Below are 17,775 nucleotides of genomic sequence, written 5' to 3'. Positions count from 1 at the left end.
GGCATTGTAATACACGGTTCGGCTGCATCAAATATTACATATCTGCCGTAGATATGTATTTATAGAGCCCTGATCAGAAGACCTTTTGACAAACTGGAAGAGATGCCGCCAAAACTGAATACGTGACATGGACCATAAAATATCAACTATTAAACAACATCTTCCATTTCTTTTCACACAATACGTCTCCTTGCAGTATCAACACTAATTCGGCTGACTTTTATATTTGATCCAATAAGTAGATAGTCTGTATTTACACCATAACGGTGCACAGCTGATAGAAAGGGATTTTGTTGTTGTTTTTAAAGATATTACTGATTTTCTGAACTACCTTTCCAACTCCTCATGCAGTTGACTGTTACAGGTCTATAAAAGTGTATGGTACAATGCATACGCTTCACATTGAGAGACTGAAACTGTATTTTCCTTTACCGTTCTGTTTTAATTTCACAATAAAGTGAATAGTCATATTATGTTTGATATTATTATGTTTTATTAACTAGACCACTGGTCTAAACCGTACCTCCTAGTGGTTAAAGCACGTTATTGAATTTAGTTGTTGAATAAGTTAAATTTTTATGAAAACATTTAAATATTAAGAGTAGCCTACATACAAAATAGGGGTCAATGATAGAAATATAGAATTGAAAATATCAAGAAGATACTGTAGTGATCTCTACAATAAAACAGTTTAGTGCAGGACGTCCAAAGATATTAACAGGTGGATGTGCAAAACAGACAAACTGATAAGGCTGAATTTTACTCAGGTGTAACGAAAGTCTGATTTAAGGGTTGTTTATATTTCACATCATTAATCAGAATCTGCAAAGTAAAAAAAATAAATGTAGTGGAGTAAAAATACCAGGTTGACCTCTGAATTGTAGTGGAGTAGAAGAAAGTAGTACATGCTGCTGTAACAAAAACATTTCCCAACTTGGGATCAATAAAGTATCTTATCTTAAGATGATCGATGGCTACTGCCATATTTGCTAAATGTGCATCTGAACCTTGACAAGTGCATGTTTCAGGCTTATCAATTAACAACAGGAGGGGTCACAGACATAAGACCAGCTGTTAAATAAAGCTCTTCTGACCTTAGCTGTCATGTGGGTATATTAATGCTGCCCATTATGGGCACAAGCAATTTTCACCCATGTATTAATTATATGTTTTAAATTTGATAACACCAATGTGTTTCGTATCCCTTAAACCTCCAGGGATGTATACAGTTTAATACTGGCAACTTCTAATTGTGGGGAAATACGAAAACGTCTTATAAAACTACAATTCCCAGTAGAGACGTGCCATAGAACATATTGCGAAACACACAATAGCCAGCATGTGTAATTCTGGGGGGGAGGGCTGGGCTGGACCCGTCCAAGTCCAGTTTTGGATAGTCTGGCGTGGTTCCATTCCATTTCAAAGAGCTGTTTGACATTCGGCGTAACCTTGTCGCACTGCCACTCCAACATCCAATCACAGAGCTTGAGGGCTAATCACGGGGTTTGTAAAGCAAGGCGGATGTTATAGTCCCAAACGATAGCTGGGGATTCTGGGTAGTGTAGTGTCTTCGGAAACTCTGTAGTGTCTAAACTCCGAAAAAACTATTTGTTTATCCAAATCGAAGGTTAAAAACACAAAAGCATTGTACACAATTTAAACCAATCAATATTGTGTAATTAACAAGGATAAACTGATGTTTTTTAGTGGATGAGTAATGGAGATCATTTGACAGTGTGGGGAATACTTCCGGTTTTATTATGAAAACTTCGAGACCGGAAATACTGTTTTCACCCATGCTAACTTTACATGGAAGCTGCCCCATATACAGTACACGTTCTCCTGGCGAGACCTCAAATTATCTTCGTATATCTATCAAACTGTAGATCCTACACATCCACTGGACGTAGATTATAAAAGTATACACTTCTCGCTAGAAATCTAATAAAAAAGCATTTTAATGGCCAAACTATTCCACAATTTAGGATTTTCCAGAGGGTAATTTGTGAATAAACGACCCTCCGGAGCGTTTGCAATCGACAGGAGCATGTTGTTTCTTACATGACCACTAGAGGTGCTACACTTTAAAACGTGACTCTGGGTCGTATTTATGAAGGTCGATATGGTGCAAAATGCGAAAGTGTGTAAAACCTGATGTGAGAAAAAAAATCTGAGCTTGTGTGCATACATTTACACTTGTATAAAATATCCACGTAACTGTGAACCAAATGTACACTTGTATAAAATATCCACGTAACTGTGAACCAAATTTGAAGTCACAGAAGAAAAAAAAAGTTTTGTAGCTTGTAGAAAAAAAATGAACTTAGTGATGAAATGTTCACTTGCAGAAAAATACGTATTTTTTAAATATATTTTCCATTACAACTGCAACTTTATTTATTACAACCTCTCAAATCAGTCATTACAACTTGATGAATCTGCTCTGTGGCAGTATAAATCGACGAATCTGCGGTCTTGACTTTTGCTACACTTCTTGAGATAAATGTGTCGCAAAAGTAATTTTCACCTGTAGATGTGGGGGGAGGGAGGGGGGTTGGAGCGAAGGGGCGGAGCTATCAGAACAACGAGGCTCGGGTCAGTCTCACAGTCACAGCCACAGTCAGGTCGAACCGGATGACTGCGGGGGGCTAACGGTTCGTGTCGCTACCAGTCCGCTGACATGGCGCATCAATCAACGTTAAATGTTGCCCATTACTTGCCCAGTATTACTTTGAATATTATTATTGTGATTGAGGATTAAATCCGCTTTGAAGACCACCGTTTTATATCGTGCAGTTTAGCGGCAAAATAACGTCAGTCAGCCAGCTAACGCTAGCTTTGTTGAGTTTATGCTAGCTAAACAAGTAGTGGTTGTAGTCTACAGCAGTAATTAATATATTATAGCCTACTGCTTTGGCACTAACGGTTGATAACCGTTTATGAAAATAAAACCAATTGAACTGTACTGAAATAATGACAAGTTTTATAATTGTCTTGGTCTCCTGCTGTGTTTTTAAAGCCTTTGTAAATTATCCATGCTATTTTCTATTTAGAACGAAGACTTCAGAATCTTAAAATCCCTTAACGTTTGTATGCAATTGTGCTAAATTCAACTCTGGAATCAAGCAAATATGAATATGTTTGCATGACATTAGTTATTTATATTTTGCCATCACTGAACTATACGTTTAATACATTTAAGTCAAGCTAAGGTACATGTGATGGTAGCTAGTTAGTGCTCTTACCTGTGAGGCCTCCTCCAAACAGCATAATAACCAGACTGTATCATTAAAACTAAGTACCAGTTATAGATCCTTGACTTTAGACAAACAATTCAAAAGACAACATGTATTTAAAGACCAATCTTTATTTGAAGGTGCCTCTTAACCTGAGATATTAGTTATACAGTAATAGTATTGACAATCTAAAAAAAACTGAGCAACTCAACAGTCAACTTTATATTTCTTATTGTCTAAAGCATTTATTATTTTCATGTTCCCCCTCTCATATTCAGTGTGGACGGATTGAGACAGCGTCGTGTCCAGAGAGCTGCAGAGACTTCATGGAGAAACCTCCGTGTGATGGACGTCCTGTCTGTTGGTTTGGAGAGGACTGAGGGTCTTTCCTCAGCGAGGAGGACCAGGCCTGATGGAGGAGCCCATGCTGGGCATAGCTGATACCAACTGCACAGGCCTAGTCTGTCACTTTATTTGACTAAATGTGTTTACTTATACATTTAATAGGTTTACACCTTCTGTCCATACATGCTTTTTATTTAAAACATTTGATTAACTTTTGGTTCACATTTCAATAAATTGTATTTGTATTTGCACTCCTTTTGTCCATTATTCTTACTGAAAATGTTAGATTACACATTCACATCTGACTGAAGATTGGCCCCATTTATTTGTGACGTTGCAAACTCTGCGGTACAAGGCACAGGTGATGTGAAGCTCATAAAGTGAGGCAAATAGAAATAATCAGCTGATGGAGTGTAGATGTGGAAATAGATGCATCCCATCAGCTGACTATGTTTTTCGCCACACTTTATAAGCCTGACTATAACCACCACTTCTCTGAGGTGCAGGCAGCGTCACAAACAAATGATGGTCCATATAGACTACAAAAATATTCGGTGTGCAGATCTTTTTTTTCACAATAAAAGTAGTTTCTTAGTGAATGTCCTGTACTGGTCTTAACATCTCATAACATCAACTTTTAATGTTCCTCTTGAATGTTCTTCTTGACCCTCAGAGAAGGAGAAGATGTCGTGTCTTTCAGGCATGTCCTTCCCTAACAAAAATTATAGGAAACATAAAACATTATTGCAGAACAAGTGTGTTATTTATGAAAGAGATGTGTTTAGGGGCTGTTGATATAATAATTTTTTAATTGTAATCAGATTATGAATGAACAGTATGAAATTCATCAACATTGAAATATATGTTATTATCAAAATAATATTGAACTGTTATCAAAACGTAGTGCAACTGTAGAAGCTTGCTCTGTTGTCTCACTGAAAGAATAACTTTTACCACGTTTTTTACAGACAATATGGAGAGATAAATAGTAGAAGTTCTCACTATGTGTTAAATATATTTACCTTCAATACATTAAATTAGAAAGCTGACAAAGTCATATTGCTTGTTAACATCTAAATGTAACCTTTTGCATGGAAAAAAACCTCAACTTCACTGATGTGTAGGTGATCTAGTATTTAGTATTGTTTAATGGAATGTATATCAGTGTATTCAAGTCAATACTTCATTAATTTAAACCAATATCTTTCTTGATTCTTTGTACAGTATGAAAAATAGAGTCTTTGTACCTGTGCTGAAGTTCACTGCTGTGAGGAGTCCAGTTCTGTCTCTCACTCTCTGGTCCAGCCTGTCTGCATCACCTGGACACCTTAAACAAACAGATATATATTCAATTCAATTCAAAACCTTTATTTATCCAGGTAAAATCCCATTGAGATCAATGATCTCTTTTTCAAGGGAGACCTGCAGCAGTAGGTTCCACAAGAAGACATAAACAACAGAACAACAAAAGGACATCATACAGCAAAATGTACAGGGATTACAATTTACATATTTAACCACAAGTACAGGTACCAACAGCATCTGATTTTGTAGCATCCAACCGAGCTTTAAAAACATGTAGTGGTACTAGCTTGGTAATTTTCCATTCTTTTTGCAGACTGTTCCATGTTAGTGGAGCTGCACATCTAAAAGCTTTCTTCCCTAAGACATATATATATATATATATATATATATATATATATATATATATATATATATATATATATATATATATATATATATGTAAAGAACCATGTGTACAAACAATATAACTGATTCTCTTCTGTTGAACATGTTGGATTGTGTATTGTCCGAGTCAGGGTCCTTTTTATTTTACTGTAACTTTGGAAATTGTGTTACCAATGCTTACTGTTTATTTGATATCAATTTCGTAATACAATTAATAAAAACAACAAGGTTTGGGTTCGTTCTTCAGATGACTGTGACGTTAACGTGTAAGCTCAATAATGAACTCCAGCTCAACCAACCATATTGTAATATCTAAGTAATCATCTTGAAATATGACATTAATAATTGTAATATACACACATCTTATTGTGAGGCTGATTTCACATACACTACTTTGACGTTAGCTAAATAGAAAATAGCATGGATAATTTACAAAGGCTTTAAAAACACAGCAGGAGCCCAAGACAATTATAAAACGTGTCATTATTTCAGTACAGTTCAATTGGTTTTATTTTCATAAACGGTTATCAACCGTTAGTGCCAAAGCAATAGGCTATAATATATGAATTACTGCTGTAGACTACAACCACTACTTGTTTAGCTAGCATAAACTCAACAAAGCTAGCGTTAGCTGACTGATGTTATTTTGCCGCTAAACTGCACGATATAAAACGGTGGTCTTCAAAGCGGATTTCATCCTCGATCACAATAATAATATTCAAAAAAGTAGTAATGGGCAAAATGTACCGTTGATTGATGCGCCATGTCAGCGGACTGGTAGCGACACGAACCGTTAGCCCCGCAGTCTCCAGTCACCCAAGCCTCGTCCTTCTGATAGCTCCGCCCCTTCGCTCCAACCCCACATCTACAGGTGAAAATTACTTCTGGGACACATTTATCGCAAGAAGTGTAGCAAAAGTCAAGACCGCAGATTCGTCGATTTATACTGCCACAGAGCAGAATCTTCAAGTTGTAATGACTGATTTGAGAGGTTGTAATAAATAAAGTTGCAGTTGTAATGGAAAATATATTTAAAAAATATGTATCTTTCTGCAAGTGAACATTTCATAACTAAGTTCATTTTTTTTATACAAGCTACAAAACTTTTTTTTTTCTTCTGTGACTTCAAATTTGGTTCACAGTTACGTGGATATTTTTTACAAGTATACATTTGGTTCACAGTTACGTGGATATTTTATACAAGTGTATATTTGGTTCACAGTTCCGTGGATATTTTATACAAGTGTAAATGTATGCACACAAACTCAGATTTTTTTTCTGCAAGTGCTCACATCAGGTTTTCACGCTCTCGCATTTTGCACCATATCTACCTTCATAGTATTTAGCTGCTGAACAATCAACCTATATGGTCGTTTTTTGTAGGAGGACAGGCTGAAAATGAGCTAGACCTCTCTTTCCAATAACTCTTGAGATCCTCATGAAGATATTAACCATAATCCCGATATTGGAAATTCACCACAATCTTCTAAATGTTAGTATTTTTCTTATCCTGATGACTAATAAAATACTACTGTATATGGTCCCATACAGGGACGTGCACAGACATTTGGGGGGACGGGAGCTCAAGTGAGAAAAAGGGCACTTGCATAATCATTTATTAAAAAAAATTAAAAACAAAAAGTTAAATATAGTTGCATATCTCTGACTTACTGACCAATTTATTTTAATACCCTCACACTCACGCAATTGTTTAATACTCAACATAAGTCTACAAACTAATCAGTTAACACAGAGACAATGGTCTTTAGTATTCACTAAGCACAAGAGCAGACAACAAACTAGTACAATTAATAGTTATTAAATGAGCAGCCAACAATCAAAATGATGCCTATACAGACATAAATAAACCAGCGGCTGTATTCGCTATATAAGTACTGATGACTCCACAAGACTTCAGCCAAAGCCTTCTGAAGGGCAACTGATGTTGGCATTTCCAAGATGTTTCCCATGAATGATGTGATTTTGCTGTTTGAGAATGAGCTAAAAATACCAGTCGTTTGAGCCTCCGTGCAAACACTGTTTACAACCCAAGAGTAAACGAGGCCAGATATGCTTGACATCTGTTATACAGATTATGACTCAAATCAGGACACCACAATGCCCCAAATACTGCTGAACAAGCTGCTTCTATAAATGTGGGTAATTAACAACTTGCAAGGGGTTTCACGTAAAGGTGATCAAGGGATGACAGGGACATTAGCTGCTCTGATTAAACAGGATTTAAACCTCCCACTTCAAATACATGCAATGTAAATACCACTTGCTTTTATTACGAATGCTCATAGGAAAACCCATTTCATTTGATGAACTGCTTTGGTGAGAGTTGAAAAAGTTCCAGGAAAAGACCCACTGTTGGGGTGAGGAAGTAATCACTTCCCCGCTTCCCCACATCCAAAAGCTTGGAAACGTGTCCTGGAATCACCCAGTGGTTCCTGCCAACAGCTGCCAAAGAGTCTTATTGAGTATCAGCAGCATAGTGAGAGTCAGAATACTTGGCCAGACGGTACACTGCTTATGACGTCCATGAGGGTGGTGATAATGCAACCCAGTCTCACGGCATTTCGTGTTCACCAACACGATTTTAAATCGTATAAATTCGGACTTTTGTTGCCGTCTGTGAGGAAAATAAATGGGGCTCAGAGCCTCAGAATACGGAAATCTGTATTTTTAAATATTTGTTTCCTTCTAATTCGTTATTCTTTTCAAAATAACACACTGTTATTTACTCACCAATAACACACAATTATCCTTGCTTTTATTTATTGGTTTAATTCCATAATCTTGGGCTTTTTTGGCGTCCGTCAGGAACTGAATTTCAAAATAAAAATAACCGGAAACAGACGTAGGACTATAAGGGACATTTCGAGCATCATTGCGATTGTCAACATTTCTGAGTTTAGGATGGCCGAAGACACTACACTACCCATAATCCCCAGCTATCGTTTAGGACTACAGTCCCCGTAAGGTTACGCAGAGCGTCAAACAGCTGTGTGAAATGGAACGAAACCACGCCAGACTATCCAAAACTGGAATCGAACGCCCCCCCCAGAACTACACATGCTGGCTATTGTGTTTCGCAAAATGTTCTATGGGCAGTGGCGTTTCTAGGTGTACAAAACTGGGGGGCAGAAAGAGGTCGGGGGAGAGAGAGAGAGAGAGGGGGGGGGGGGGGGGGGGGGGGGACAGAGAGGGAGGAGGAGAGAGAGAGGGGGGGAGAGAGAGAGGGGGGGGAGGGAGAGAGAGAGGGGGAGTGTCAAAATTACATACTGAAGACCACAGGAGCAAACACTGTGAGCGCATACATTTACGTACACAGCGTGGGGATGTCATAGTAATGCACCTTCATACATGGAGTAAAGGTCACCATCACAAAGTAATTCTTAACAATAACAACAACCGTAATGCTTTAGCATTAAAACACCATAGACTGTAAATATAAGGAAAACACAGACACTCATCATCGAGGTCACAATATCAATCGATCCAGCAGAGGCAAAACACAGAAGATCAACAAAATATATGACATAAAATGAACTTACCAAAGCTGAAGGCTCACTTGAAAAGAAAAGCGGCACGGCGGTCCTTCCTCTGACAGAATGTGTCTATCACTTTGGGGATGAAGTCCTGTAGTTGCTGGATCAACTGGCTTTCAATTGAAAGCATGGCCAATGCGTTAAGTCGCGGCTGTCCCATGGTGTTGCGAGTGAAAGTCTTTATCCTTTTGAGGGTGGAAAAGTTCCTCTCTGACTCGGATGTCGTCATCGGAGTTGTCACTATTATTTTGACCAAAATAACAGTCTCAGCAAACGTTTCCTCCAAGTTGTTCTCGTGACTGGATTTCAACAGAGACAGGGCAGTGTTTCCAGTGTGAAGCTCACTGTGGCGGTAGAGCGTGGTCAGCTCAGACTTCAACTTCTCCTTGTTTCCCAACGCAGGCCACAGTTTCACGGCGCAGTCAAGCTCAGGTGTAGGAAAATGACAGGACATGCTGTGGGGAAGAATGAGCTGTCAACAAGCTTTGCAGCGATCAAATGGTCACTCTGTGAGAACCTCTGTTCCACCTGTGAGATGACTGTGTCACAAGCCTCCTTCATCAACCGGCGCTGTGCTGCTGACTCGTCGGCCTGGCTCGTCTGTTCCATCATGAGCAGTGGCGGCCAATGCATCAGTTTTCTGCCTCATTTTCTGAACATTTTCCTTGAAACGGTAGAGCGCGCTGTTGATCCCAGGTGCATCGATGCTTCGTTTTTGCAGAGTGTTGTATAGAACATCCACTTCTGGCATAAGCAACGAAAAAAACTCCAGGAGCTGCATAAATGCTCGGTCCCGCAGTTTCTTTGACAGGCCGTATGCCTCACTTATGGTGACCGCATCCCATCCTGGTTGTGCGCGTATATGCTTCATACACTGAAGTAGTGCATCTCGGGTCTCCCAAACCGCGTTCACAGTTCTGCTTTTAAAGTTCCATCTCACAGCCGGTGGCCGTGGGATGCGTCTTTGTGTTGCCTCTGCAAGAGCTGAGCAACACGTTTTGGAGCAACCGGAGAAAAAAGTGGAAAAAGCAGTTAGATCTGCAAAAAAACACCTTCAGGATGCTCATCCTTGCTGAACACAGTTGCTGCAGGGTCAGGTTCAGTTGGTGGCGTAGCAGTGAACAAACTGAGCGTTTGGGTACGTCTCCTTCATCACCGTCTGTACCACCGCGCACGTTACCGCTCATGAGGCCCGCCCCGTCATAGGTCTGAGCGATTAGCTTTTCTTTCAGCTTCAGGGGTTCCAGAACAGCCTTGATGCTGTTAGAGAGACCTACACCAGTTTTGGCCTTTACTTCCACAAACCTCCAAAAAACGCTCTGTAACTGTGAGGTCAGGCATAATGTATCGCAGCAACAATCACCATTTGCGATTTACAGGAGACATCGGTTGTCTCGTCGGCCTGAACGGCAACAAATGATGTGTTGTCCACTTGCTTGGCTATTTCCTCTTCCTCCCTGTACACATCATACATGGCAGTCCAAGAGTTCATTCTGTATGGTGCTTGAATGTCCCTTTGAAAACAAGCTGAGCTTCGTAGTGCCGTTGAGCCTGGAATCGCCCCTCACACATTGTCTCGAAAATTGACCTGAATATCCCTGGATTCAGAGAGTCCGCCGACTCGTTGTGGCCCCGCAGTGCTGTCTCACATTTCCCACACAGTTTAATACAGGTGATGATCCGACTAAGCACGTACCTGTTTTCTTCACCTTCCTATTATGAGAATCAATGCCGCGTCTGTAGGCGCTGTCAATCTGAGCTGCAACATTCACCCTTCCAAGTAATCCAATTTTAACGGCATTTTCCAAAATGACTGTTGCTGCTCTCATGCTTCATTGTCCTCCTCCGAAAGATGCTTTAAGAAGTCCTTGTAACCTGTCCTCGACCAAGTACCTTGGATCTTCACCAAAAAGCAGGCAAGGAAAGCAAAAGAGGGAATTCTTCTGATGCTCGCCGTTAGCCATTCTTTTTAGCAAACCACTCAGCGTTAAACCCACGTTTAACTTTGCCCGCAGTCTGGACCATTTGGAAATCCGGTGGATGGTGGGCACCGAGGCGCTTTTACCTCCAGTTTCTCTCCGAGACTAAGTGTCTCAAATGTGTGCTCCAGTAAATGGTCAACTTCATTCATTTTCTTTCAGTTTTTTACTTCTTTTAAATCGCTGGTGGATGTTAGCTATATGCTGCTCTCTCGTCTCCTCTTCAAACTACACGTGACGTTTCGCAGCACTGCAACACGTGAGTACTTACAGCCAATCAATTCTGAATTATGTGAGATGACGTATGGTGGGGATGGGAGCACTATGCCCCTACGGTCATTATTTTTTTGCCACACACATTAAATAGAAAAATACTCTGAGCATGCGCAGTGTAGTTTTTTACAATCACCGTTCACTTAGACTGTGAGAGGGAGGGGCAGGATCGGGTTTTGTCCCACATGGCTCTAAACAGCTCAAAAACGGCACTCTAGACACTAATTAGAAGAACACAGACTAAAACAGAAATGTACAGACGAATCAGATTATTAAACATGACCTTAAAATATATTTTATATGTTTTTTTATTTATTTTTTAGTATTTTTTTGTAATCATTATTTGTAATACTTTCTTCTGACACTAGGTGGGGCTGTGCCCCACCTGCCCCTAATGACCCGCCACCACTGTCTATGGGACGTCTCTACTGAACGTTTTCGTTTTTCCCACAATTAGAAGTTGCCAGTATTAAACACATTGGTGTTATCAAATGTAAAACATATAATTAATATATGGGTGAAAATCGCTTGTGTCCATAATGCGCAGCATTAATACCCACATGACAGCTCATTGTTACTTTGTAATTCTACTCCACTACAATTCAGAGGTTAACCTGGTATCTTTACTCCACTGCATTTATTTGAGTTACTTTGCAGATTCTGATTAATTATGTGAAATATAAACAACCCTTAAATCAGACTTTAGTTACACCTGAGTAAAATTCAGGTAAGGTGATTGTCAAGTGCCAACAATCAGGAGAGATATTTGATAGTTGGTGCTTGAGAAGACTAAACATTTATCTGCAATTGACATGAATGGAAACGAGTAATAAAGTATATTCATTACTCGTTATTCTCTACTAATAGTTAATTAAAGACTGTATATTATGGCTATTTTGCACATCCCTTTCAAGATTTTCAAAGGTTTATTGACATATCATATACACAACTACGGTGTAGTTATGCAATGAATGAAACACTTGGGTCACAGGTTCCTCAACAGTGCATTACAAAGACATCTATCAATATGTGTGTACCTCCACCATTAAACTGTCATATTCTGCACATTTCTTATTCTATCTACATACATAAGAGTATAATTCATATGTATATTATCAGTTAAAATAAGTGCTTCAACATAGTTAACATTGCAGGAAAGCAATATATTAGACGTTAAGTACTTTGTCAGGCTTAATATTTATCTGTAGATAGATACCCCCAAAGTTGTTTTCTTATTTAAAAGAAGACCTTAATCTGTTATTTAATGTTTAAATAATTCGTGTTTCTGTTTTGCACCTCCTCCTATTAATATCTTTGTACATTCTGCACTAAACTGTTTTATTGTAGAGATCACTTATAGTATCTTCTTGATTTTTTACATTCTATATTTATACTTTCCCCCTATGAAAGTATGTACTCTTAATATTTTTTTAATCAAATAAAACACAATAATTCAATAACGTGCTTTAACCACTAGGAGGTGCACACAAGGTACACACAGCCATAATAACTTTGTATTATTAGTGTAGGACACTTGTGTTTTCGTACAACATCTGAAGATGTGTAGTTTTATGCATGCTTTCACATAATTTTACAGCATATTGCTATACTATTTCAGACTCAGTATTTACATTCTTACATTCAAAGAAAATCAGTAATATCTTTAAAAACTACAGTCCTTTATATCAGCTGTGCACCGTTATGGTGTAAATATAACCTATCTGTGAATTAGATCAAATGTAAAAGTTAGCCGAATTAGTGTTGATACTGCAAGGAGACGTATTGTGTGAAGAGAAATTGAAGATGTTGTTTAATTGTTGAATATATTTATGATCCCACGTCAAGTATTCAGTTTCGGCGGCATTTTCTCAGTTTTTCCAAAGGTCTTCTCATCAGGGCTCTATAAATAAAGAACTACGGCAGATCTGTAATATACAATGCAGCCGAACCGTGTATTACAATGCCGTTATGTGATGACTTTCAAAGAGAAAAAGCAAGAGGCGCTCGGAATTAAGTATTATTTTATTCTTTTAAAATGTTTTTCCCGGATTCATATCATATAAACACCAAATCCCAGCATGCATTGCGGCTAAAACATCCAATAAGCGATCTTAAAAACCATAGCTGAGGATCTTGGGTAATCGCCTCGAAATGCCTACGTCTGTTTCCGGTTATTTTTATTTTGAAATTCAGTTTCCTGACGGACGCCAAAAAAGCCAGAGATTATGGAATTAAACCAATAAATAAAAGCAAGGATAATTGTGTGTTATTGGTGAGTAAATAACAGTGTGTTTATTTTGAAAAGAATAACAAATTAGAAGGAAAAAAAGATTTAAAAAATACAGATTTCAGTATCCTGAGGCTCTGAGCCCCATTTATTTTCCTCACAGACGGCAACAAAAGTCCGAAATTATACGATTTCAAATAAAAGCAATAACTGTGGCTTGATATTTAGTAAGAACATGTGTTTATGAACCACACAGCTTCCGGTCTTCCTCGACCCGACCGGAGAAAAAGACGTGCTGCAGGCAGTAGAAATACATTGCTTTTAAAATCGTGCTGTGCAACACGAAAAAAAGGGGCAAATCGTGTTGGTGAACACGAATCAATAGATTAAAAATCGTGTTGGTGAACACGAAATGCCGTGAGACTGGGTTGGATAATGTGTGGCAATAACAGGAAGCTAATCCCCGCTCTCAAATTAACACATTTTAAAGTCCTTTGCTTCGTTCACACATCCACTAAATTCTAAAGGAGAATAATTCCCTAATGTACCCCACCACATGAGGATGGATTGAATATGAATGTCTAGATCTGAATTTGAAGAATCAAGGATACATCTGACTTCTTGAAATCTTTGAATACTAGGTAACATCCTAAGAAACACAAAGAGATAATTCAATATAAACTCAAATGCAAAACAATTACTAATTTATGGTATTTGTGGACCTCGTGTTTTTTTCATATTATTGCAAAGTCCTGGTTTAGGCGCAAATGTTTTCCAATTTAGCTTAGCATAATTTTGTCTCTTCCCTATCTTGCTAGTTTGTGTCAATTGTATGCAGTCAACTTAAAAGTCCAGCATGTATAGGATTTATTGGCAGAAATAGAGTATAATATTCATTAGTTTAAAATCAGCTGAGACTATTTGGTCTTAGAAAATATACATAGGAAGCAGGTCCTCTTCACAAAGTCCGCCATGTTGGGCTGTTTCTGCAGTAGCTCAGAACGGACAAACTAACTCAGGCTCTTAAAAGGGCCTCTGTGTTTACATTACCTGAAGGTCTTTGTAGGTTCAGTTACCAACAATCGTTAAGGAAAGGGTGAGTAATATACATTCCAATTTGCAATCTCACTGGCACTAAAAACCATGTCGCTGGTTCTTAAGTTTGCGCGGGGAACTTGTTAGCTTCACACTATAGTGTCATATTATCAGCACCTTGCTTCCCCCCTCAAAAGTGACAAAAATACCTGATTTTGCAGGCGTATACACAATCTGCCACCTACAAATGAAAACTTGTCAGTAGAAAGTGTCCGTGTGGCCACGAGAGGACTTGAGGCAGGCAGTCATAAATGAGAACACAAAATATTAGGCAGAGGATGTGGGCGGTAATGGAGATTAACCCTTGATAAAAGCTAAGGTCGGTATACACACAAACGCTCACATATGGAAATTATCTCATGATCCCCTGGCAGCAGATCATTATGGCACACAGGGCTTTTGTTGCTACAGCCTTACCTCTGGTATGACCAGCTTCTGGTGATTAATATTAGATATACGTTCGTACACTTTATAAATATTGTTGTGGACATTACTTATTGAGTTAGCTTTATGGCACAAGTTGTCAGCACATAATAGCTGTTCCATTGTGACTGATGATTAGAAAAGGATACATTATGGTAGTCATGTTTTTTGGGGTTCTTGGGGATTTAACTTTCCTATAGTGTGTGCAGCTTTTGAACATTAAAGCATATAGACATGTCGCATAACTGACAGTTTAAATAACTGTTTTTTGAGCAGTGTTCTTCCTGTGTTCTATCACTGTGTTCTACATGTTCTCACTCTAGTATACGGTCCCCTATGATGCTGCATTTAAGCCATCCCTGGAAATGAAAGCATCTTTTCTGTGAACTTTCAAACTCTATCTTGCTCTTACCACAAGCTTACTGTACTTGTAATCTTCCTACTATTCCTCAAAATGTAATTCTTATTCCTCGTGTTTTATTATTTCTGAGGAAAATCTGTTATACTGGGTTTTGTATGTATAACTGGGTTTTGTTTGGACGGTATATTTTGTACTGCTTTGAAATCTATGAATCGTGTATCGTGTTACTATAATGATTAATATTAAAAAACGATTGTAATTGGAGTTTTATGTCATACTTGGGTGAAGATTAACTCATTGCCTGGGCTGTGAGCTTTCTCGGGGATTAAAAGTGTACATGATGTACTCAGAAACACAATAATAATATATACGTCCAGACTTAAGTTATAAACTCCTATAATCCAAACCGCTGATAGAAAGAGAACTATATTGTGCATCATAGGACTACAATATTGTGTCAATGATAGTTATATAAAAAAAGCTATGGCATATTCCATTCACCAATCTTTACATAAGTTATGAAGGACAGCAGCCTGAATGGATTTCTGTGGCTGCTGGAATAGAACTCATCCGTTAGGATTTGATAGGAGATAATAAGACAACACATTTCCTCCCAGCTTTTCCTAAGCCTGGGATGATTCCCAGGCTGATGATGGATGTGAGCATCGTGAATGATCACTAAAGACAACATCTAATCGTGTGCGGAGACACATTTTCTTGTTCCTCTGGACGTCACTGAACATGCACAGCTGCAGCCTTTGCATGATGGCATGATTATTTTCCACTTTACGAGATCATTTTATATCAAAGCACAGTGTGGCATCAGATCTCACGCAGCCGCACTAATCTAAAAAAATATAAAACATGCACCTAAAGGAGCTTTTTGATTTGTGCAACAGATATCCATGTAAAACAGATTAAATGCCTCAAAAGCCATTGCTTCTTTTTTTCCCCACTTGAATACCTTTGGAGCATATGTGCTTTAGAGTGCGACATAGTGCAGCCTAAGCTCTTGATAGACACAGACTTCATTGTGTTTCAGCTGCAACTTCCGTTTTAAAGCTGCTAAAAGTGGAGTGCCGCTAAATAGATAGCCCCCAGGGATTAGTGTTCATAATCTGCCGTTCACTGATCCTTGAAATCATACTGTCTGGGTGCTCGAGCTCAGTTTACAGTGACAGTCGCTGCTGGGGAGTGCTTTATGATTTGGTTCGCGTGCCACTCAAGCTTTATGTACAGTAGGGTCAATGGAAAAAAAGACATTTGTTGAAGGAGAGTCGTTTCCAATCTGAAACAAGTGTCTCCTAATGGGGCAGCAACAATGACACGTGACGTTCTTCACGTATGAACTGAGCATCTCTAACGCAGCGTCCACACGGCGGCGTGCGTTGAAGCTTGCCGGTGGGCGTGTCTGAAGCTCGACGAACAACCAATCACATGAATCTCCCGCCCCGGACACACAAGCACGTGGTTTGATTGTGATGCTGCTGTCATCGCTTGCCTCTCCTCCGGTGGTGCCCTCGGCTCCCTCCGCCGCCACACTGCCCAGCACACTGGAGATCACTATCCCGTCGGGGGTCGAGTCTCTGGTACTGTTATTTTGGGGGTCGCGGGCTGAAAAGTCTCATCTATCATTCTAAGGATAGAGGGTGTCGTTTTTCTCATACTGATATTCGGAACAATCTGTGCTGTTGTATTTGCTGTAAAGTGTCTCTACTGTAGGCTATTTTTATTATATGTACAGCACTTTGGCTCGACCAAAAATCATTTATAAATGTGCTATATAAATAAAACTTGATTTGATTTGATCATTAATCCTAGACAGTTCCATGGTATATATTGTACGACTTTATAATTTTTGAATGTTGTTATGTATTCGCTCATAGAATTTTGAAATGACAAATAGGTTTATGTTTAAGTTTATTTGCATTAAAAACGTATTTTAAACCCTTCTGTTCAAAGTTGATATTTTGTTTCTTAAAAGATTAAATCTTTAAAAACATGCTGTTTGCCATTTTTAAAGTTTGATGGAAGAAATTAAATATAGGTCACTGACATGGAGCTTTAGGCCTGCAATGCTTTAAAAAAGTGTTTGGTGTTGTTTCAGTTTTGAAGAGTGAATATGGATGTTAAATTCACAAATTAGTATGAATAATCTTAAACAAGAACAGGATCTTGAGCCATGATGTTTTTAAAGTACAGAAAAATTCAAATGTTTTGAAATAGATGCTGTGATGGCAAACTTTGTATATATGTAGTTTAAGGTTTCTTATAGTGCAGACTTTCTATAAAGACCATACATGGACACATCCACTGCAGTTCCTAGAATGATGTGTTCTGCTTGTAACCTTTATTAGCACTTTCAGCAATTTCTATAATAATATATTTCTGCTTAGGACCTCTGTCAGCATTTTGCAAGTGTGTCTGTAATGATGTATTGACACTCATGACCTTTAAACATGTCGAAGTAAGGTCTGGGTGATGTGTTTTAGTTCATGTCCTCTGTCTCCCTGGAAAGTGACATTTAAGGTCGCCTGAGGTCTGAACTTGATGAGGGGGCTGGGTACCAAGCGCAGGGCAATGGGCAAGTTCC

This window comes from Gymnodraco acuticeps, unplaced genomic scaffold (assembly GCF_902827175.1).
Source record: "Gymnodraco acuticeps unplaced genomic scaffold, fGymAcu1.1, whole genome shotgun sequence".
In the NCBI taxonomy this organism is placed as follows: domain Eukaryota; kingdom Metazoa; phylum Chordata; class Actinopteri; order Perciformes; family Bathydraconidae; genus Gymnodraco; species Gymnodraco acuticeps.
Note: the sequence above shows the minus strand (reverse complement) of the source record.